This window comes from Pleurodeles waltl, chromosome 4_2 (assembly GCF_031143425.1).
Source record: "Pleurodeles waltl isolate 20211129_DDA chromosome 4_2, aPleWal1.hap1.20221129, whole genome shotgun sequence".
In the NCBI taxonomy this organism is placed as follows: domain Eukaryota; kingdom Metazoa; phylum Chordata; class Amphibia; order Caudata; family Salamandridae; genus Pleurodeles; species Pleurodeles waltl.
Window position 1 is genome coordinate 772,985,692 of NC_090443.1, and position 25,188 is coordinate 773,010,879.

Consider the following 25,188-nt stretch of genomic DNA (forward strand, 5'->3'; position numbering starts at 1 on the left):
CGGTCCGGATCTGTGGATCGCTCACATGATCGGAACAAAAACAATAGAGTTTTGCCGTTCTTCTTTTTCTGGCACTGCAGTGGATCCATAAATCCTCTAAAACCTTCACAAAAAAATAATATCGCAAATATATGGATGTTTAAATTATTATTACTTTCTAACAGTGTTACCTACCCTATTTTCTTTTTCTAATTCATACCCTTTTTCTCTCTCTAGTACTCTTCTACTTTTTGTGTACACCACTTAAGCACTCAATCAATTACTGATACACAAATGATGCAGTCATCTACACACCAATTATATACTCACACATCCAGACACACTCATACACTCATCAATCACCCACACACCACTCATGGTCTCAGTCACTGACTCATACATGAACAAAGTGACTCTCTTACTCATACATGCAGTCATACACTCACTTAATCACCCATACATCACTGTTGCATTCACTTAGTCACTCACACACACTCATGCACTCAGTCAATCAACCATACACCACTTATACACTCACTCATACATATATACCCTTTTACACTCACTCACTTCCACGTATATGCACTCATATACTCAGTCACCCATACATGGACAGATACACTCACTCACCTATCTATACAGGCACTCATACACTCATTCAGTCACCCATGCACCGTACACACACACTCATTCACTTCCCATACTCAAACTCATACACTCATTCAGTCATCTATAGAGCACTGATAGTCTCAGTCACCCATACACCACTCATTCGCTCGCTCACCTATATGTGCACTCATTTACTCAGAGAAATATCCATACACTATTTATTCACTACATCAGTCATCCTTGCATTATTTATGGACTTCTTCACTCACCCATACACGTACTGATACGCTCAGTCAATCTCCCAGACACCAGTTATAAACTTACTCAGTTACTTCTACAGTATTCATGCTCTTACTCAATTGTATATAGTTTCAGCACCACATTTAGTCAATCCACTATCTACTACTATGGATGCTTAGGGGAGTTGGCCGCAGGGCTTGGCAGCAGTGGTTTGATTAATCTATAGTAATTAAAATTGCTTGACATTTAAAAAAACATACAATTTCACTAAAAAAACAAAGGTGACAAGGGCATAATAGTTAGAAGATAGGATTTTAAAAAACTGTGGAATTCACTGAAAAAAACAAAGGTTACAGGGATGTTGTAGTTAGGAGATACCATTATAAAAACCAGTAAAATTCAATTAAAAAACACAAAGGTTATAGGGGTGTTGTAGTTAGGCTTACATTTCACATGTATAAAACCATAGAATTTCAGTAGTAATAGTTACTTGAGCTAACTATAACTTGCACCCCATAATGCACTGCTTATGACCTCACATATTACATCACTCATGACATGGTCAGTGGCAGCCGGTGACCTTTACAGCAAGCATTTCACTCAGGCTGGGTGTGGTTTAAATACCTGCTGCATCCAGCCACACCCTGTCTGAGTCATAGGGATTCTGGAGGCTTGTGCGACAAGTGTTCCCAAACAAGCATTGGTCTCTAACAAGCATTAGTTCCAACAAGCATTGGTCTCTTCAAACAAGGATTGGTCTCTGCAAAGGCAAATGATCAACTCAGAAGTTTTTTTACTGGGGCATATCCGGTTTGCAGGCCTGACAGTCCCTCAGAGACCCCCCTAAGGCTTAAAGAAAATCTTGAAAAATTCTGAAAGACAAACGGCCCCCCTCTCTGTGCTTCAGGATGCCCCGGGGAGTCCAACCTGGGGCCAAAATTATTTTTAATTGCAGGGGCAGAGTGGCCTGCTTCACTGACCCTCAAGAGGTTTTGGGGAACTGATCCAGGCCAATTCCTTTAAGGGAGTGGGGCAGAAGTCACTCTCCTAGTTATTGTTAGGGTCACCAAAATAGGGACTTTAGTGATTTTTGCCCCTTAATAAAGTTGTACCCATTTGAGAAATGTGAGTCAAACTCTGCTGCCCTGTTTAATTTTGAGAGGACAAAAAAGTGGCCCAACAAGCAAAACTAAACTATCTTTCTTGTGAACCCCTGTACAACAAAATTAAAAAGTGATCTAGCAGTGAGGCACACAAACTACTATTTGATAACATAATTCCCCACTAGGGAAATAATAATAATCTCAATATTTATAACAACAACAATGATTGCCTTTCATTCACTTTGGCCTTCATATGGGGCACAGTCCTACCAAAATTAGCAAGATAGCGCAAAGAATAAAGTAAACTGTATATGTAAAGTTTCAGATGTAGTACATGAACAACTGAAAAACTCATTTATGGTCACATGTTAATGGAAACCTATAAACAAACACATAATGAATAGAATATATCTTAACACAGATGTATTTTTTGAATGCTGTCTGGCTCACAAACAACCGTGCACAGCAAGCCAAGCAAAAAACATCTTTGTTATGTACTCTTCTGCAACAAAATGGAAAAGTGACCTAGCAGTGAGCTACACAAACTACTTTATGGAGGACATGATAACTGGCCACTAGGAAAAAAGTAATAATCTTAATTTTTATAAGAGCAATGATTTCCTTTCATTCACTTTGGCTTCATATGTAGCACAATCTTACTGAAAGTAGCAAGGAAGCCTAAAAGATAAACTAGACTGCATATCTAAAGTTTTAGAATTACTACATGAACAACAAAAAGATACATTTATGGCCATAGGAGCATGTAAACCAATAAACAAATACATTGAATAAAGAAGATAAAAAGAATAAAATAACACATCTTTTTTTACTTCAAGAGTGTTTTATTAGGATTTTACACAATAGGAAAATTAAATAACACAAATTAAAATAAACAGTACATTCTATGGTGCCATCAAATCAAGTGGGAACAGTAGTTCGGGATATAGCATGAGGAGTTGATCCACATTTACAAACGTAGAGGGTAAAGAGGGTGTATTTCTTTGCAATGGTGAAGTGAGGTTAATCAGTGTATGTATTGTGACGGAGCATTTTTTGATGTTGTGGTGAATGATTAAGTTAAGAGCAGAGATGAGAGAAGGGAAGAAGGTGATGGGGGTAAAAGTAGGGAGTACATGGAGAAGGGGGCAGGTAGGTAGCAGAGGAGATGGGCGAGTGGGGAGTAGAGGGGGAGTGTGGGAGAATGAGTGAGTGAATGCATAAATGATCGAGTGATCGGATGCACGTGGTTACATAGACAATGTGAGACATCAAGTTGTCTAATTTGCACCAGAGTCTACCATTCTTCATTGGTGTTGTCATTAAGTATAAGTTTAGTGAGTTACAGGCGGTTCTGGTGAATTGGACCCATTCCCACCATTTTCGATGAGTTCATTGAGGATAACTTGAAGGCCAGTTGTGACTAAAATGCCCCATAGGAGATGGTCTTCTTTGTTTAATGCCTGTTTAATGTCAGTGGGGAGGATGCCCAGTGTAATTGAGGCTAAAGTAGGAGTCGCTTCTGTATGAAGAATTTGAGATATTGTATTACTGATGTCCTGCCAGAACCTGTTGGTGGAGGTGCACTCCATTAGCTTGTGTTTTATGTCTCCTGTTTCCTTCTCACAGCTTCAGCATGTGTCGGAGGATCGTAGGCCTAGTTCATAAAGTTTGGCCGGAGTACAGTGGGCCATAATGGCAATCCAGTATCTGCTTTGTGCTAGTGATGGAGTTATTGGTGGCCTAAACTTACCCAACTACCGGAGATACCAACATGCCTTACTAGCAAAACAGGGGAGCCACTGGCTCCTATCCACCACCAACCCCTCGCCGCCATGGCTCGTTATTGAAATCGCTTTGGCTAAACCCTTATCCCTCACTTTGGGGCATATTTAAAAAACGTGCACTGCATCCAATGCAGCACCACTTTTCTTGTGCCCGTTAGCGCCCTCTAATGCTACCATGTGTGTGCTCCATAATAAACATATGGCGGACCATTGCAGTAGTTAGGGAACTAGCGTGAAAAATTTTTACGCTAGTTTGGCACTTTGCAGGATTAGAGCCAACAATTTTGACACTAATCCTGCAAAGCACATTGAGGCCCATTGAAAATAATAGTGTGCTTCCTTTTAACCTCTGCTCTGTGCAGGCATTAAAAATGCAGCTAGAAATGGTGCAAACAAATCTGTTAGATTTCATTGCACCATTTTTGCGGGCCTCCTATCGGGGGAATGCCCCCTTGCATACATTATGCCTGGCATGCATTGCGCCACTTTGTAAATATGAAGTGGTGTTTTTGCCATAATATTGCCAGTTTGGCGAACAAAAAATGATGCTAATGTGGTGATATATGGTGCTAGGCCCTCTTAAATCAGCCTTTATTTCTAACCATCCAAAAAAAATGAAAAACACTGCTCTATAAACATTGTGTCCAGCACAGCATAGGCACTCCAAAAGATTGACAACAAACTACCCAACAAAATTAAACACTCATGTCAAGCCTTGCTGTGGCACAATGAAAACTTTAAACTAGAAGGGAGAACAAGGTATATAGAGAAATGAGCAGAAAAAAAATATTCTCCTTGTGAGAGATAAGTGCACCCCCTCAGAAACTATACCATTCTTTCACATTAAAGACAAAATTGACTTAAACAACCTAAACCTTTACCATGTCCTTAAAATAAAAGCACTGAAAGCCAAACATAAACCTCCAACACCCCCTGGCCTATCCAACCCATTAGAAAAATTTACCAAAGGCGGTCACCTAGCTTCCAAACTGTACTCCCTTCTATCCCCAACAAAAAGCTCACTAAATAAAACAACAGTAGACAAGTGGGAAACTTTACTATCAGACTCCAACAACTCTCCAAAGGTCTCACCGGACTGGCCATCTACCTGGAGTAACCTCACTTCCAAGGAAATAAGATAAATCTGATTGCCACTCTGTAGTTATAGTTTTCCCATGAAAGGAACCAATCGAATTTTACCTCCCTAATAACTTTCCACCCTTTTGATGAATCACCACAAAACTTTCCAGACCTATAGAATTTTCTGCCTTTTGAGATTATGTAATTTTGCATTGAATACTTAAGGGGTTGCAAAGATAAAAGGGGGTCCCAAAACATGTATTTCCACCAATCCATTTTCCATGGACTATTGTATTTGATGTAGCAAGAAAAAAACTGAATGGATTTACTTAAAATGTGGCAGGATTATACATTATTGTGCAGTGATGATGCTTTTTGGGTACTGCAGTTAAGTAGGTTAAGTATTTTTTAAAGTTATAAGGTTCTCAAACTTAGTGACATCTGTCTCTACAGTACTTTCACAGAATTTCACTAAATGTTTTGAAACTACACAGTACTTGGCCGTAAACCTATGTGAAAATATATTTAAAAAATGCCCTACCTATTACCACTTTAATGAAGGGGTAATATGATGGGACCCAATACTTAAATATATCTAAAGCCCTAACACTAAACACAACCAAAGTGTAGTAAATATGTCTGCCTTTTCATTCTCAAAAAACAGCCATTATCCAATTATTTACCTCCTTGCCATCTCAGTGTACCACAGTATATTGCAAAGATATCAGAGTATAACATGGCCCAAAATATAATTGAGGTCTAGCTGTATTATTGGACTGTGATACTCATGGTGTCACATGGCCAGTGCAATACTTAAGTCAGATTTACAAAGGAACACAAGACCACCATGTGTAGCCCTGCAGTGATTGGTAAATTTGGAGAAATGCAAGGCAGCACAATTCACTGTTTTGGGTTAGTGTACATACTATAATCTACTTTGCTACTAAATTTCACATCCATCCGTATGACAACACTCCGCTCTATGCCACTCCTCTCTACTCTAGTACAGTGTACCCAACTCCACTCAATGCCAGTCCACTCTAAGCTATTACATGCACTCCATGCCTCTTCAATGTCCGCCATTTCACTGTCTACCACTCTACTATACACTACTCTAGTATATGCTATCCCACTGTATGCCAATCCACTGTATGCTACTCCACTATACGCCTCTCCAGTGTATGCCACTCCACTCTACCACACTCCATTCTATGCTATCCCATTGGACGCCACTCCACTGTATGCTAGTACACTCTATCCTATTCCAATGAGCACCACTCCAGTCTACATCACCTTCACTGTACACAACTGCATTATACGCTATTCCACTATATGCTATTTGAATCTACATGACTCTACTGTGCACCACTCCACTCTATGCTATTCCACTGTGTGCCACTCCACTATATGCTACCCCACTCTACACCACTCCAGTGTACACTATTCCACTCTGTCACTCCATTCTATGCTAGGTTATTGGGTGCCACTCCACTATAGCCTATTTTAGTCTACCCCACTCCGCTGTACATTAGTCCAGTCTACACAACTCCTCTGTTGCTATTCCACTCCATGCTATTCCACTTTGCATCATTCCATTCTACACTATTACGCTATTCCACTTTACGCCACTCCACTCTACTTTATTCTTCAACACTATAGGTTATTATACTCTATGCCACTCCACTGTACACCACGCAAATCTACACAACTCCACTCTGCACTAGCCCACTTTATGCCACTCCAGTGTACTCACCTTCACTCTATATAACTCCACTCTAACAAACTCTACTACATTCTATGGCACTCTTCTAGGCTCTACTCCATTCTATCCCTGTACATTCCACTGTCCAAATTTGCATTTAACTCTATGCCCGTGCACTCTATTGTACAACACTCTACTCCAATCTATGACAGTTTTCAACACTGTTCGACATAGCACAGCATTCCATTCTATGAGATGCCACTCCAATTTCTAAATTTCCTTGACTCTAAGCCATGTCACTTATATGTAAGCCACCCACTCTGCATTAATACACTGTACCCTACTCCACTCTATGCCACTCCACTGTCCATCACTCCACTCTACGCTATTCTACTCTGTGCCACTCCACTCTTCCACACTTCATTGTACAGTATTGTACTGTATGTTATTCCAATGTATGCTACTCCATGTTATAGTAATCCACTCTACACCAGTACAGTGTATGCCACTCTATTCTACGCCACTCCATTGTCTGCCACTTTCCTCCACTCTATGTAACTAAAATCTACGTTCTGTTTTCCATTTTCTCCCTACAAAAAAGACAAAATAATCAAAAAATATAAAATTATATGCTGATTAGTAATTTATAACAATGATATATCACTACATTCTCTGAAGATTTCTAAATTTTCACCCACAATCACATATTTATATGTACTGCACTTCGTGTTCTTTTCTGTTTAAAACATCCACAACCTCAAACACTGCATTTCTCTATCCACAATTAAGTTATATTATACCTTCAAACATGGTTCCATAACAATTTGTAAATTATCACATTCCTGTTTCCACACCTTTCCTAACAGTGAGCACAATGGTTTGTCTAGAAATAACAATATTTCCACTCAAACATCTCATAGGGGTAAAGTATGTGCACCATAAGGTTCATAAAACCCCTAGGTCTTGTATTGCAAATGCTTTGTTTTATAATTTCAGAAACACTGCCTCTTTTACTTACAGCTAAATACAGATTGACCATTTAATTGTTTAACACATCAACCAATACTTGGTGATATCTCTCTACAATCTAAAGTCTACCTTTCAAAAACTATATTAATAAACATGCACCTCTACAAACAGCTTTTTACTCACTAAGGGCCAGATGTAGCAAACCATTTGCGAGTCGCAAACGGCGAAAATCGCCGTTTGCGAGTCGCAAACGTGGGTTTGCTATGCAGAAATGCATATTGCGAGTCGTTACCGACTCGCAATATGCATTTCCGACTCGCAAATAGGAAGGGGTGTTCCCTTCCTATTTGCGAGTCGCAGTGGGATGCAATACCATTTGCGACCGCGTATGCGGTCGCAAATGGCATCGCAGTTACCATCCACTTCAAGTGGATGGTAACCCACTCGCAAATTGGAAGGGGTCCCCATGGGACCCCTTCCAGTTTGTGACTGGACCCAAAAATATTTTTTCAGGGCAGGGAGTGGTCCAAGCGACCACTCCCTGCTCTGAAAAAATACCGAAACTAAAGGTTTCGGTTTTTTTTTTAAGTGCAGCTCGTTTTCCTGTAAGGAAAACGGGCTACACTTAAAAAAAAAAAAACTGCTTTATTTAAAAGCAGGTCACGAACATGGAGGTCTGCTGACGTCAGCAGGCCTCCATGTTAGCGAGTGCCTATACTCGCTATGGGGCCGCAATTTGCGACCCACCTCATGAATATTCATGAGGTGGGTCATTGCGACCCCATAGCGAGTTGCAGTCGGTGTCTGAGACACCGTACTGCATACGAATTTGCGAGTTGCAAATTGCGAGTCGCATGGACTCGCACTTTGCAACTCGCAAATTCGTCAGTTGCTACATCTGGCCCCAAACCTTTTGTAGAATACATTTACCAACAATAGCAGTGCTGCACTTACTGACACTTTACAAAAAAGTTCATAAAGTATTTTTCTAATTACCTGAACTTAGAGCAGTTTCTTATGTACAGCTGAAGATTCCAATGTGTCTCAGTTCTAAATTCAGTCACTTCTGCTGAACACAACTTAAACAGACTTCCTGCTCCTCCAAATCAGCAAGAACAATCTGAGCTACTCCTGATCCTGCACCCAATCACATCACAATAGTTCTTGAAACACACAGTAAGAATGGTAACTATTGGATGAGCAATGGCTTTTAGGTTTTTACTTCCACCCATATGATCTCGCAAGACTCTTGTGTTATCCTAAAACACCTTGTTGCAGGCCCAGTATTTTCCATGCAGGTCTGGTGAGAGGCTTGTGGGATCGTAAAACACCTTGTGGAGGGCTCAGTAATTTCCTTTCAGGTCTTGTGAGAAAATTGTAGGGAAATAGTTGTATGTGGGACGGAGTTCCTCTCCACTGAGACCTAGCTCTTACATGACAGGTGTGTGTAGTAGGGTGTGGGGATAGACTGGCCTCTCAACACAGACCTCTGTCTGAGATTGCACGTGTATGTAGTAGTGTGTTTGGAGGGACTGGACTCTGCAGTGAGACCCCTCACTTGGATGATGGAGGTGCGTACTAGGGTGTGAGGAGGGACTAGCATCTTCCCTCAGATCTCTCTGTTACATGAAAGGTGTACATGGTAGGGTGCCTGCATGGACTGCCCTCTCTTTCCATACCTCTTTCTCAGATAACGGGAGTACTCAATATGGTGTGTACATAGACTTCCCTCTTCTTCCAGACTTTTCTCTCAGATGGCAGGTTTGCGTAGTATGGTGTATGGAGAGAAACTTCCTCTCCACTAACTCCTCTCTCTCATATGACGGGTGTACGTATTAGGGTGTGTACATGCACTGGCCTCTTCTCTCAGACCACTGTCTTACATGATGGCTGTGTGAAGTGGGGTGTGTACATAGACTACCTCTCCTGTCAGACCTCTCTCTCCGATGATTGGTTTTTGTATAAGGGTGTGTACATTGACTGGTCTCTCCCATTAGACCTCTCTCTCAGATGACAGGTATGCATAGTAGGGTGTCTGGATCAACTGGTTTTACATTTCTGACCTCTGTCTCAAATGACAGGTGTGCATATTAGGGTGTGTACATGGACCGGCCTTTCCTGTCAGATCTCTCTCTCAGACAACGGGTTAGCATAGTAAGGTGTGTGCATTGACTGGCCTCTCCTTTCAGACCTCTCTCTCAGATGACGGGTGTGCATATTAGGGTGTGTGGAGTCTGCTCGAACCTCTCTCTCAGACAGCAGACGTAAGTAGTCATGAGGGGAGAGGGACTGTCGTCTCTGCTAAAAACCCTCTCCCTGAAAATTGGTGTGCATAGTAGGGTATAGGAAGAGACTATACCCTACTCAACACTCATCACATTACATATCTCTTACACACTTCCTCTCAAACACTATGCCCACAATATGCATTCTTACTAATGGAGTGCATTCAGAGCTCATCTATCCTCTTTTTAGTATTCACAATCCTGCAAGAGTCCTGCAAGATCATAAAAATTAGTTTAAAACAATATACATTTATTTTCTTTAACAGTAGTTATCCCTTAGACACCTTGGGCCCGATTCACAAAAGTAAACTTAGACGTTTTGTCTATACTTAGACCAAGCATCTAAGTTTACGACTTTGGGAATTCACGAAAGGTATTTTGGAGTAGTATCTTTAGGTCCGCACTCGGGGCAAAGATCTGCCCTGAGTGCGGACCTAAAGATACTACTCGTAAATGCCTTTTGTGAAATTTCAAAGTCGCAAACTTAGACGTTTTGTCTTTTTTTAGACCAAACATCTAAGTTTACCTACTGGAATCGGTCCCCTCCCTTCTAAACCTAGGGGAACAGAATGCCTTTCTCCTTCCTTTGTATATAGCTGTTCCGTAAAACCTTCCATTTCATTTCTAACATTCCAATAGGTAGCCAATCAGAGTGCTCGGTCCCGCGAGACTCACAGGAGCCTCTTTCTCCAGGCAAAGCGTAAAGGCTTATGGGACAAAAGGGCCTCTCGACCAATCACAGGGCTCCATTTTTTAATTTGTGCTATCGCTGGACCACTGTGAGACTCTCAAGAGAACAAGCGTCCAAGTATACAATTATGTTTGAGCCTTAATTTCTCTAAAAATTAATGAACGGATTTACACCAAGTCACAAAAAGCACAATCTGCAGATCAAGACCTGGCTTCCTTGTGAATTTGGTGTAATTCCATTCAGCAGTTTTTGCTGTAGCCACTTCTAAAGAAGTGTATGAAAAATGCATGTGGATTTAGGACCCGCTTTTTTCTCGGCTCCCACTTGACAGATCACACCGAGACTTTCCAGGAAGCAGCTGAGGTGGATGAACTTTTTTATGAAAACTTTCATGAAAATTTATAAAACAGGGCCAAAGTTATTAGCAAACTAAAAAAACACTCCATCTATGGAAAGCAGATCAAACTATCTGTTGACTGGCAGTAGGTTACATGTGTGTGTGTGTGTATATATATATATATATATATATATATATATATATATATATATATATATATATATATATATACATACATATATATATATACATATATTTATATATATATATATTTATATATATATACACACACTGATTGGCTGCCACTATTTCAAACCAGGAAGTGTTGGCAGCCATCCGAGTCATAGAAAAAAAGTAAAAATAAAATAAAAGGGGCCAGGGTAGGGGCCCCCTGACCACTTAGCACTAAAAAACATTTTTTAAATATGTTTTTTGCTGTGAGTTTGTGAGATTTGCGAATTTGTGGCAAATTTAAAAAAAACAGGTGTGGGCTTTTTATAGTCCCCTGGGTGGGCCAGGTCCCTAGGGTCCCCCCCACAGCTCTGGGGACCACCACCTCCCTGGAGCTTTCATTAATTTTATATGCAGGGGGCTTACATTTTTGTATGTATTTCAGGGCCCACTGGCCCGCACCCCAGGGACCACCACCACCAGGGCTTCTATTGCCTCATATGCAGGGAGGCCCATGGGCCTCACTGCCCTGTGGACTGCTACCTAACCAGGGTGCTTCATTTATCATATGTGGGGGGACCGTGGCCCCAAGCTCTGGGGACCACCACATCCGGGGCATTGCTTAAAGTACATATGGAAGGCCCGTGGGACCGCCACCCCCCTGGACTTTTAATTAAATACATCCAGGGAACCACCACCCACTGGGGCAAAGTGTGAAAAAAGAAAGTGGGTCCCTTTGGGACCCCCGTGTCCAGGGGACCGCCCCCCCAGGACAATTTCCTGTAGAAGGGGGGCTGCCTGGCCCCCCTTAGTGGAGCCACTGATTGCCCTGGGGACCGCCCCCTCCCAGGACATAGTTGTTTGCTGTGGCTTGGCTGCAGCACTACAACTGCCAAGCCGTAGCAAACACTTCGGCTTTTCACAGCTGGACCTTTAAAGCAGGTCCTGCTGTCAAAATCCGAAGTTTCTTCTCTTTCTGTAATGCATCCAAAAAAGCAGGTGCCACTGCTAGGACTTCAAAGGGGCTTTTAACAGGACAGCAATGGCACTTCTAAACACATTGGTAATACTTCAATGGGACAATACCTGAATTTGAAATAGCATTCTTTATAATGTTGGGTGATGATTGTGGTTTGCATCTACTCCCCACCAGTAAGTACATTCAAGCTTCCCTCCTCACCATCCTATGCCTGACCCACCTTCCTAACTCCAGCCTGCCACAGCAGAAAATCAGCCAGAGATGTTTTAGGGAATGGGCAATGTGAACAACTGAAAAGACTCCACCTTTCAAGGTCCCTCCTGAATAAATGATCTCTCACTGTCTTTTTTCACACTTCTGGATAGTTATAAAAACCTCTCACTCTCTGGGGCATATTTAAAAGATGGGGCACAGCGTGGATGCAGCGCCAAAATTGGCAGTGCAGCACTGTGTAACTTTTAAAATGCAGAGATGTTGTGTATTTACTAGAATACGGCCCATCCCTGTGTTTCCCCTGTGCCGGCATTAAATTAGCTTCTGTGAGTCAATGCAGCCACCCTTGCGCCATTGTTTGTGCAGGAAGGCATACCAAAACAATCTTCAATGGCGATTTGCTCTTTCTATGTGTTCTGCAGAATGCAGCACACATGGAAAGAGATAAAATGAGGAGAAATGAAAGCATTTCTCCTCACTGGGCAGTGCTAATGCCATCCCTAGGGTGGCATTAGATTTTGGCGCTGCCTCAGGTTTATGAAATCTCATAAATCTGGGGCAGCGTCAAAATGCAACAGGTGTTGCTGTGGAATGCCTACAGCAATACCTATTGCACCTCTCTTCCACGCAAAGTGCTGCGTGTGAAGGGGCCACATTTACAAGGTGGAGTTAATCTACAAAAAGTGGCTTAACACTGCCTTGTAAATACAGTACAGTGCACTTTCCATCTCACTGCCCTGTCTATCTCATCCTTCTACTTTAACTTTATCTCAGCCTTGTCAATTTCTTTACCTCACCACTTTACATCTCCATAATTCACCTCTCTCTTTTCACCCCTTTCTCTGTCTCACCACTCTTTTTCTCACCTCTAGCTGTTCTCTCTGTATTCCACCTCTCAAACACTACCCTATCTTTCTCCCTCACTACAATTCTCTCTCTCTCTCTCTCTCGCGCTCTCTCAGTATCCAACCTCTCAATTCCCTCCATAATTAAATCACTTTCACCTCTCCACTGCTTTCTGCCTCTATTCCCTCTATGTTGCCTCTCTCACAACCTTAATCCGTAATCACTATTTCTCTAGCTCTCATCGTCTTTTTAAACTATAATTGCCTTTTCTCTCTCTCTCTTCCATCTCTCTTTCTCTGATCCACCTTTCAACAAACCTCAACCTCACATCTCTGCCCCTTTTGCTTTACATCTGTATACTTCAGCTCACTGGCACTTCCTCACACTCTCGCTCTTTCTCTGTCTCAGTCTCCCATCTCCTTCTCTATCTCACCTCTGTCTCTCTGCTTCATATTTTTTCTCTGCAAATATTTGCCATTTTAACATTCACCGTCCTCTATATACCTTTCCCTCTATCTTACTCACCCCTTACCTAACATATCTTTCTGCACTATACAGTACTTCTCATTCTGCCACTCTCCACCTTATGTCTGCCTCTAGTTTGCAATTTTTTATGCTTCCATCTTTTCTTTTTGCCAGCGTACCGCTACAGCTCCCCTTCTCTAGTTCTCTCTTCTCAACCCTTTCCCTAGATTAATTTTCTCTCTACCTAGCCCTCTGTGTACTCCACCTCCTACTTTATGTTCATTATCCCTAGATGCCTCTACACATCTACTTCTCTACCTAACCTCAAAATCATATCTGTCACGCTACTCTCCTTTTTCCATCAACCTCTTCTCCTTTCTTACTCTCCATGTCTTTCTTTCTCACCACCTCACCATTCTCTTTCTGCCTTTTGAGTCTCCTTATCTCACCTATCTATCTACATATTATTTGTCTGTACCTCCCTTCTTCCTCTAATTTGCATCTTGCTGTAACATTATCCTTAACTTGATGTTCTTTCTATTTGCCCACTCAGGAAAGCTATAGATAACTTTGTACCCAGAGAAAGAAAGGAAGGTTTAATATCTGTCATGCTTAGTGCCTTACCCTACCATTTGGACTAACACTACTTATTGGGGAAGCATTTCTCCATAATCAAGCGCCCCTTTTCAATGCTTTATTTTTTGTTTTGGAATTTGAAACCTCTTTGTTGTGCAAGGCACATGATTGCAGGTAAGTATTCAGGGACACATTTACCAATGGTTTGCACAACACAATGCAGCAAGGCAAGTTGCTTGGCTTCATTGCATGAATGAAAAAGAGAGCTGAACAGCATCAAATTTACAAAGATATGGGGCTGTTCAGCTCTCTTCCTGAGGTGGTGCACTTATGGGTGACTAGCACCAACACAGGCTCCCTTTAGTCATTTTGCAAAGGTGACTGCATTGCGGTGAGGATTGTTTTTGTGCAGGAAGGGACACCGTCCGAAGGGTGTCTTGGCCAATGTTACTGACTTCTATAAGCTTAACATGCTAATTTACCATACATATTTACAAAAATGACCCTTATATTATTTCAGCAGTGTTTCGTGAAAGTTTGCTATCTGCGAATATGGGCCAGTATGTTTTTGGTGCCTGGCCTATTTTTGATCCCAACCCGACCTTGTTCACAAGGGAATGTATTTCATTAACATTGACCCAGAAGAACCTACATTGGTGACTAAGGAGGGTACATCTCTGTACATTTGTGTCTAATTTTTTAGGCACCTGGCTCCAATGAACGAATAAACAAAAGCTGGTTAGTTCTTAATTTGATCTGTATTTTTATGCGCATAACAAAAATAGTTTATATGATTGTCTGAATTTCCAAGTGCAGTATGTAGATACCAAAGAAATAATATTTAAAACATTTCTTACAGAAAATTATGTAAATTGTCATTGCGTTTTATTTTTCTAAGCATACTAGTCTTCCAGTTGCAGCACATAAAATTATTGACCTGTTTAATTTTCTTCACATTTTTCCGTACATTTACATTTTAAAAGTAGTCTGATCTAGCCCCTTTCCTAACAATTTTGAAAACTCCTATGTCTGGTAATTTGAATGAGAATGTTTTAGTTGAATGCACACAGTACACTGGGGGTTTTCAGGTCAACTGGATAATTCTAGGCTTCACGTTTTGCAATTACCTCAGTAATGATAAGTTGCAAATGTGAAAGTCCAGCTTGCTTTGTTCCCGCGATGGTAATTCTGCTCACTGGCATTCAATGCTAGCTTGTTACCATGGGAATCTGGGGCCATTTTAGATTGTTAATACCCTGAAATGTAAATTGATGATTAAAAAGGTATAGCTGCAACTGTTGTTTCTTGACATATGGATAGGAAAACAATGATTAATTATGTCTAGCAGAAAAGTAATGTTTTAGTTAATGTAGGGATCTATTTTAGGCCACATGGGGTGAAACCTGGCAATCTGTCATGCAGGATGCAGCCTTATGCAACACGGATTAGAGACCGGTATAGTTGTCTTCTTCTTGCTCTATAGCTGTGCATGTAATAAAAACCCTTCAACTCCAATTATCTGTAAATGGGGCTTGGCTGGGCCCTTTTACAAGCAGCACATTTAAAAGCGTGTACAATTGTGAGTAGACATCTTTTAAGCCAGCGGACGTATTTCCTAGTGTTTATGAATGTTCATGTTCACATTAAACTGCTCAGTTAACTCCTTTATGTACAAAAGCATTTATTTATTTTGCATTGAATTGTGCAATTACCTAGGTATGTCAAATGAACGACGAGATACAGCCAAGTTGTGCTAATGTCTTCTTAGCAGTTGAGCAAACAACATAAACCTCACATCTAAAACCAATACGGGTGGATTGTTTGAAATGAATTATAAACTAACATATTCGATGTTAATGTGCAGCAACATTTATCTGCTGTGTAATATATCACTGAATCATATATAGATAAGCGAACAAGCACACACACACAAATGCAAGAAAAATAGCTGGAAAATGCAGAATTCGTAAAAAATAAACTGAATTGTATAATAAAAATCGACGAGTATTTTTGGGGCAATCATACAAGTATTACTATTTGAAATTCAGATTTAAAATTCTGGAGTACTTTGTTGTGAGAGGCAGCAGTGCCTCCTTTATATTTTTGGAAATTCTAAATGTTTGGATATGACTTTTGAGTCACCAAGTCAGTAGCACTGATGGCCTTTCATCACAAGAATTATATTTTGATTTTATGAAGTTGTATTACTTACTACATTAATACTACGTGGCCTTCACTCGCTACAAAATGATATAAATCAGAGAAACATGTCTGCCATTTTGTGCCCTTCCCAAATCATCTTCCCAGTTCCGCCTAATGCTCCCCTACATACATAAAATCTGGCGACAGCAGAGCCCACTTTTGCTTATCCCTTATCCCAAAGGCACGAAAAATATTTGTTTTTTAGTTTAAGAACAGTAAAAACATGATGTGGTATCAACTGGCGAAATCACTGGTATGGTATGTACGATTTTGATAGGAATATGTTAGGTGTCTAATAACATTGAAATAAATATGCCCACTTAACGGATGTCTGATTTTCAGAATTAACCACGATGAGTGTTAACGGCTACAAGTACCCCTATCTATCGCCTTTTTTTGCGAAACTATTTTGTAAAAAAAGCTTACATTCCATTATTTTAGAGATAAAAAAATACACTACTTTTAGGGCCAGATGTATCAAACATTTTTGCGATCTCAAACGGCCGGCGGGCTGTTCCCGATCGCAAAAATGCGTTTTGGTATGTAACAAGTCCAATTTGTGATTCGGTAACTTGTTACCGAATCACAAATTGGATTTGCAACTACATACCGATTCGGTAATAGGAAGGCGCATGTCAAGGGCGTCCCTTCCTAATACCGAATCGCAGAGTATGTATGACTGTTTTGTGACTGTGAATGCGGTCGAAAAACAATCCCAGTTACCACCTACTTCAAGTAGGTGGTTACCCATTCGCAAAGGGGTAGGGGTCCCCAAGGTATCCCTTCCCCTTTGTGAGTGCATGCAAAAACATTTTGTAAGAGCAGGCAGTGATCCCACCGACCACTGCCTACTCTTAAAAAATGAAAAGAAAACTTTTAATTTTTCATTTTTAAATGCATCCCGGTTTCCTTTAAAGAAAGCGGGATGCATTTTTAAAACAAAGCAGCAGGCCACCATCCCTGTGATTGTAGCCATTCGCAATGGCTCACCAATTGCGACATACCTCATGAATATTGATGAGGTAGGTCCATTTGCGAGCCCTTGCGAATCGCAGTATGAAACTCCTGGAGTTTCATACATTCCAATAGAGATTACTTAATTGCGATTCACAAAAAATCGCAATTAGGTAATCACTATTGGATAACATGATACATCTGGCCCCAAATCCTTTGCACCTCTCCTGTGCTTAAGTGCTAAAGTTCATACAATGTCCTGCACACGTCGGTCTGCTTGTTAGGTCTGGAAGAGAAAGCTTTACCTGTCTGTCAAATCGTATGCAATCAAAGTAGGAGACAAAACAGATGGGCAATGGATCAGCTCGACTCGGCCATTTCTTGTTGCAAGTGCTTATCATGCTTTGGATCATCCCCACTAACAGCCATCGAAAGTTGTCGCTGTCAAAATATGACATTTAGGGGGTGATTCTAACCCTGGCGGGCGGTGTTAAAGCGGCGGCCAACCCGCCAACAGGCTGGCGGTAAAAAATATGGGATTCTGACCCTGGCGGGAATCGCCAACACAGACAGCCACCTTAACACTCCGACCGCCACGGCGGTACAAACAAACAGCGCGGCGGTCACCGCCAACAGACAGGCGGCAGACAATGTACCGCCCACACTATTCCAACTCACCAATCCGCCACCTTTTCCGGGGCGGGAGCACCGCCGATAAAAACACAGCGGAAACAGACTACGGACGGAAAACGCTCACCACTACGCACTCCAGGAGGAAGGAGGACAGCATGGAACCCGAATTAAACATCCTACCTGCTCTCGTCTACCTTCTCATCTACCACGAGTACGAAGTCCGGCGCAGACGACAACGGTGAGTACTGCACCTACGACACACGGGAGGGGGAGGACGAAAGGTTACGGGCACACACATATGCGACCCCCCACCCCCCAACTATGTACTCACCAATGCAGCGCACCAAGTCACAGTGACACCACCCAAACACCCCTGAAAAATGCTAGGACATAATCATATTTTGAATAAATATTTATGTACCAAAAAGCTCCAGAAAATTAGCGTACAACCATGAAAGATATCCACAACAAAACTAATGACACACACATCAGTGTATAACTGAAGTACCAAGTCCTGCACAACCTACGATTTCAGCATGTCCGTGGGCCAAAGTCTTGAGAAACAAGGGCAAAGCCCACACAGGAGACCTGAGTCCTTTGGAGAGAACACTGCAGGGGCATCAGATGTAAAAACTACAGGCACCTCAGGGTGAAGGGAAGGGGGGGGCACCACAGCCACATGAGTCCACGACGCCAGATCCACGAGGAGCCACCATGCCCACGGGACCATCCTGGGGAGTGCAAAGCCGCAGTCTCTCAATGTCTCTACAGTGGGTGGGCTGCCCACTGGACCATCCTGGGGAGTGCAAAGCCACAGTCTCTCAATGTCTCTACAGTGGGTGGGCTGCCCACTGGACCATCCTGGGGAGTGCAAAGCCACAGTCTCTCAAGTCTCTGCAGTGGGTGGATTGCCCACTGGACCATCCTGGGGAGTGCAAAGCCACAGTCTCTCAATGTCTCTACAGTGGGTGGGCTGCCCACTGGACCATCCTGGGGAGTGCAAAGCCACAGTCTCTCAAGTCTCTGCAGTGGGTGGATTGCCCACTGGACCATCCTGGGGAGTGCAAAGCCACAGTCTCTCAATGTCTCTACAGTGGGTGGGCTGCCCACTGGACCATCCTGGGGAGTGCAAAGCCACAGTCTCTCAATGTCTCTACAGTGGGTGGGCTGCCCACTGGACCATCCTGGGGAGTGCAAAGCCACAGTCTCTCAAGTCTCTGCAGTGGGTGGATTGCCCACTGGACCATCCTGGGGAGTGCAAAGCCACAGTCTCTCAATGTCTCTACAGTGGGTGGGCTGCCCACTGGACCATCCTGGGGAGTGCAAAGCCACAGTCCATCAGGTGGATGACAGTCTCCACTGGTCAAGGAGGAGGCATGGTGGGTACAGTGAACCATAAACGGTGCTTGAGACGGCGGGGCCCAGCGGAGCGGTGCTTGAGAAGAAGGGCCCAGCGGAGCGGTGCTTGAGACGGCGGTGCCCAGCGGAGCGGTGCTTGAGACGGCGGGGCCCAGCGGAGCGGTGCTTGAGAGGAAGGGCCCAGCGGAGCGGTGCTTGAGAAGAAGGGCCCAGCGGAGCGGTGCTTGAGAAGAAGGGCCCAGCGGAGCGGTGCTTGAGAAGAAGGGCCCAGCGGAGCGGTGCTTGAGACGGCGGGGCCCAGCGGAGCGGTGCTTGACAGGAAGGGCCCAGCGGAGCGGTGCTTGAGAAGAAGGGCCCAGCGGAGCGGTGCTTGAGAAGAAGGGCCCAGCGGAGCGGTGCTTGAGAAGAAGGGCCCAGCGGAGCGGTGCTTGAGAGGAAGGGCCCAGCGGAGCGGTGCTTGAGAGGAAGGGCCCAGCGGAGCGGTGCTTGAGAAGAAGGGCCCAGCGGAGCGGTGCTTGAGAAGAAGGGCCCAGCGGAGCGGTGCTTGAGAGGAAGGGCCCAGCGGAGCGGTGCTTGAGACGGCGGGGCCCAGCGGAGCGGTGCTTGAGACGGCGGGGCCCAGCGGAGCGGTGCTTGACAGGAAGGGCCCAGCGGAGCGGTGCTTGAGAAGAAGGGCCCAGCGGAGCGGTGCTTGAGACGACAGGGCCCAGCGGAGCGGTGCTTGAGACGACAGGGCCCAGCGGAGCGGTGCTTGAGACGGCGGTGCCCAGCGGAGCGGTGCTTGAGACGGCGGGGCCCAGCGGAGCGGTGCTTGACAGGAAGGGCCCAGCGGAGCGGTGCTTGACAGGAAGGGCCCAGCGGAGCGGTGCTTGAGAAGAAGGGCCCAGCGGAGCGGTGCTTGAGAAGAAGGGCCCAGCGGAGCGGTGCTTGAGACGGCGGTGCCCAGCGGAGCGGTGCTTGAGACGGCGGGGCCCAGCGGAGCGGTGCTTGAGACGGCGGGGCCCAGCGGAGCGGTGCTTGAGAAGAAGGGCCCAGCGGAGCGGTGCTTGAGACGGCGGGGCCCTGTTCAGCGGTGCTCTTCTCCATGGCGGGCCCTGTTCAGCGGTGCTCTTCTCCACGGCGGGGCCCTGTTCAGCGGTGCTCTTCTGCACCGCGGGCCCTGTTCAGCGGTGCTCTTCTCCACGGCGGGCCCTGTTCAGCGGTGCCTATCTCCACGGTGGGGCCCTGTTCAGCGGTGCTCTTCTGCACCGCGGGCCCTGTTCAGCGGTGCTCTTCTCCACGGCGGGGCCCTGTTCAGCAGTGCTCTTCTGCACCGCGGGCCCTGTTCAGCGGTGCTCTTCTCCACGGCGGGCCCTGTTCAGCGGTGCTCTTCTCCACGGCGGGCCCTGTTCAGCGGTGCTCTTCTCCACGGCGGGCCCTGTTCAGCGGTGCTCTTCTCCACGGCGGGGCCCTGTTCAGCGCTGCTCTTCTGCACCGCGGGCCCTGTTCAGCGGTGCTCTTCTCCACGGCGGGCCCTGTTCAGCGGTGCCTATCTCCACGGCGGGGCCCTGTTCAGCGGTGCTCTTCTGCACCGCGGGCCCTGTTCAGCGGTGCTCATCCAGCAGGTCAAGGGAGCCAGACCTGGCCTCGACTCCCTGCTCAGTCGCCCTCGGACCGTGACGTATCTGGACCCTTCGGGGACGGACTCCTGGCCTCCTTAGTGTCCTCCTTCCCAGCTGGGATGTGGCATGTGGGGTCCACCTTCTCCGCGCTCCTGCTGCCCTTCCGCTCCTTTGATGGGGCTCTCGGGCCCTTGCCTCCCCCAGATGGTGTGGGTGGTGAAGTGGCCGCACATTGCTCCTTGGGGGCAGCCCTGTCGGTCCTCGCACGGCGGTCCTTGTTTTTGCGGGTCCTCTTGCCGGGGGGGGGGGCTGGACGTGTCCTTGCTGCTGATCGATGTGTCACTGCTGGCAAAGGGTGGGCTCCAGAACCCAGGCACAACAGTGACACCCGAAGCTGGGCTGGTGGTGGCTGCGGTGCTCTTGGGACTCTTTGAAGATGGATGGGGGAGGTCATCGGGGGGAAAGAGGTTAAGGTTAGCCAGGAAAAGTTTTTTTGGGCCAAGGTAAAGGGTAGGAGAAGTGGAGATGGAAGTGGAGGTAGAGGATGTGGTTGTAGGAGAGTCAGGTGTGCTGTCATTGGGTGAAGGTGCTGGTGCTGTAGGCTGTCGTGAGGTGGATGGCTGTTGGGTGGGTGGCTGCCTGCGTTTGTGTGTCTTGGAAGAGGGGGTGACAGACACAGTGGGAGAGGACACAGGGGACGTGTACATGGCAGTGGGGGTGGTGACTGCACGAGTGTGGACTGTACTGGAGGGTGAGGTGGTGATGGAAGCACTGGCTGATGTTGGGGTGCATGCAGGTGTGAGTGTAGACGTCACAGGGAGGGAGGAGGGAGAGGAGGAGAAGGGGGACACAGGGGTGGCAGTGGCTGTTGGCATGTCTGCATCTGGGTGTTGCTCGGGTGAGTGTTTGCGGGATCTGTGGTGCTTGTGTTTGGATGAGCTGCTCTTGGGTGTTGAGGTGTGTGCAGGCTGGTCTGATGGTGTGGATGGGATAGGCTGAGGAACAGGAGACAGAGACAGGCTGGAGGCAGTCAGAAGAGGGAGGCTGGAAACAGGGACAATGGCTGCCGTCAGTGCTGAGGCCAGAGCAGTGAACGCTCGTTGATGGGCAGCCTGAGCCGAATGAATGCCCTCCAGGTACGCATTGCTCTGTTGCACCTCCCTTTGCACACCCTGGATGGCATTCAAAAGGGTCGTCTGCCCAACAATGAGCGTCCTCACCAGGTCAATGAGCTCCGCACTGAGGGCAGCAGGGGCAACAGGGGCAGGGGCTGAGGTGCCTGGGGCGAAGGAGATGCGCGCCTTCCTGGGCGAACCGGCACGGAGCGAAGACTGAGGGGCTGCTGGGAGGGCGGGGCTGGTGCGCTGGGTGGCGGCTGTACCTGTAGAGGCGGGGGCACGGATGTTGCCGCCACCCCTAGGGAGCTCCCATCCGAGGACGTGTCGCTTTCGCCGCTCTCACCAGCGGTCCCCGTCGTGGTGCTCCCCTCGCCCTCCGGATCACTGGTGCCCTCAGTGTCTGTTCCTGGGCCCACCGGGGCCTTGTGTCCTGCAGCTCCCTCGTGCTCCGATGCCATATCTCCTCCGCCTGATGATGCTAATGCACACATGCACAAGAAGATGAAGAGAAAGGGTGGGGGGAGAAAAAAGAAGACCAGGTTGAGTGCATGCAATGTCAACACCGTTGGCGGAGAGGACAGACACAGGTGCCTAATGCACCAAGCCGCGCATTCGGGGTACACTACTCAGTACTACTGACTAAGACAACAGGCCAAGAGACGTCAAACGCGCACATGGGAGATGCTGGACCTTCAATGGCTGTACTTGTCACCCTACCGAGGTGGGGGCCGGGGGCACAGGGCCATGCCTAAGGGAGAGGACTACACTACAGAAAGCGCCCTGGCCTAATGTCACCCACAGCCCTCCTCCCCCACCCAGACGCCTCCACTGCGCAGAAAGATAGGAGAATGTGCTGATACTCACCCCCTTGTGTCTGCTGTGATGTCTTAAAGCGCCCCTCCAATTCAGGGTAGGCCACCGCCAGGATCCGGGACATCAGGGGGGTCATGGTGCGACTGGCACCCCTCCTAGGTTGGGAGGCCATCCCCAGCAGTGTTTCTGTGGTCTTCTTTGTTCCGCGGCGGATGTCCTCCCACCTCTTGCGGCAGTGGGTGCCCCGTCTGTTGTGGACCCCCAAGGTCCGGACTTCCTTGGCGATGGCACGCCAAATGTCGATCTTCTGATGGGCGCTGACCTATTAGACATGTACAGGGTGGAAAGGAGGAAATCATCAATGACCTGCATGTTAGATGTAATTGCCCCCCCCCACCCACTTTTCCATATGGCACATGCTCTCATCTGTCGGGCGTTGCACTCCTCATTCGCCCCCCACCCCACCAACTTACATCCACCCCAATCCACACAGGCATAGCCCATTCCATGTGCACCCGGTGTACTCACTTGTTGGTCTGGAGGACCGTAGAGTAGCGCATACTGGGGGAGGACCCCATCCACGAGCTTCTCCAACTCTTCAGACGTGAAGGCAGGGGCCCTTTCCCCAGTCGCAGCAGCCATTGTATCTTCCAGACCGAGGTCACAGCAGCACTTGCAGTATAGGTCCTCTCCTGTGGATGATCAGGTCTCGAGTGATTAAGCAGATAGAAAATGGCGGTCACGTCCGCGGCGGTGCGTACCGCGGCAGTGCGTACCGCGACCGCCGGCGCACTTCGTTATTGGCTCCTGAAACCCATAGGCTTCAATGTTAACCAATGCGGCTTTGCGCCGCGGTCTGCGACCGCCTACCGCCACGGTGTGCCCCGCCAGCGCATTGACCTCACATCCCATTGTCCCACTTCACAGGTCAGGCAGCCGCCATTTCAAGGGCCCACATGGCTTAATTTTGACTGCGACACACAGGCCTAGGCCTTGCATTGCCACACATACACGCCTTTCAACCCATTGCCATTCTTTAACTGTGCAAGCTGTCTGTACGTACCTGTGGTTTGGCTGACTCTGTGCTCCATGTTGTCCTTCCTAGGCACCGTCCGCTGGGACTTGCGATGAGAAGGAGGAATCCTCGCGTGTACCGACCGCTGGTGGACCTGTCGACAATGGAAGAACGCCATATAATACATCGATACAGACTTGACCGTGCCACTATCCATGAACTGTGTGCCCAGCTGGAGCCAGCCCTGATGTCCCCCATCCGCCAACCCACAGGGATTCCCCCTCTGGTGCAGGTTTTGTCAGTCCTCCATTTTTTGGCCAGTGGGTCATTCCAGACCACAGTGGCCATGTCATCTGGAATGTCTCAGCCTATGTTTTCTAAGATTTTGAGCAGAGTGTTGTCTGCCCTGATGAAACTCATGCGGAGCTACATAATTTTCCCCGAGGAGGGTGACTTGCCTACAGTGAAGGGTGATTTCTATGCCCTTGGACATATCCCCAACATCATTGGTGCCATTGATGGGACCCATGTGGCTTTGGTACCCCCAAAAGACGATGAGCAGGTGTACCGAAACAGAAAAAATTATCATTCGATGAATGTCCAGGTGGTCTGTTTGGCTGACCAGTACATCTCCCATGTAAATGCCAAGTTCCCAGGGTCAGTGCATGACGCGTATGTGATGCGAAATAGCAGCATCCCCTATGTGATGGAGCAGCTACAGAGACAACGTGTGTGGCTAATAGGTGACTCTGGTTACCCCAACCTGCCGTGGCTACTGACCCCAGTAAGGAATCCCCGGACAAGGGCAGAGGAACGCTACAATGAGGCCCATGGGCGTACTAGGAGGGTGATTGAGCGAACCTTTGGACTCCTGAAGGCCAGGTTTAGGTGCCTGCATATGACTGGTGGATCCCTAATGTACTCACCAAAGAAGGTGTGCCATATCATCGTGGCGTGCTGTATGCTTCACAACCTGGCTTTGCGACGCCAGGTGCCTTTCCTGCAGGAGGATGGTCCACATGGTGGTGTTGTAGAAGCCGTGGAGCCTGTGGAGAGTGAAGAGGAGGAAGACTCAGAGGACGACACAGACAATAGGGATAGAGTGATACAACAGTATTTCCAGTGACACCCAGGTAAGACTCACCCACGCCATTTCCCAATTGCTTCTAGCCTCCTGCATCTGTACTTTCTGTAGTTCCCCACAGATGTTTTTCATTAATTTTTGCCTTTCCCTTCCCTTCTCAGTGCTGTCTGACTCAGTACCTGACTTCTGCTTGGTTCGTCCATGAAATACAGCGTATTGACATTGGTATGTTGTCATGACTAATTGACAGAACAGAAATGGAACAGTAATATGTAATACATTTGTTAATAATACAGCATGACTCAAAACAGATTAGTGCTCAAAATGTGATTTATTTACAGTGCTAGATATCGGTACATGTGATTCTAAGGGTGATGGGT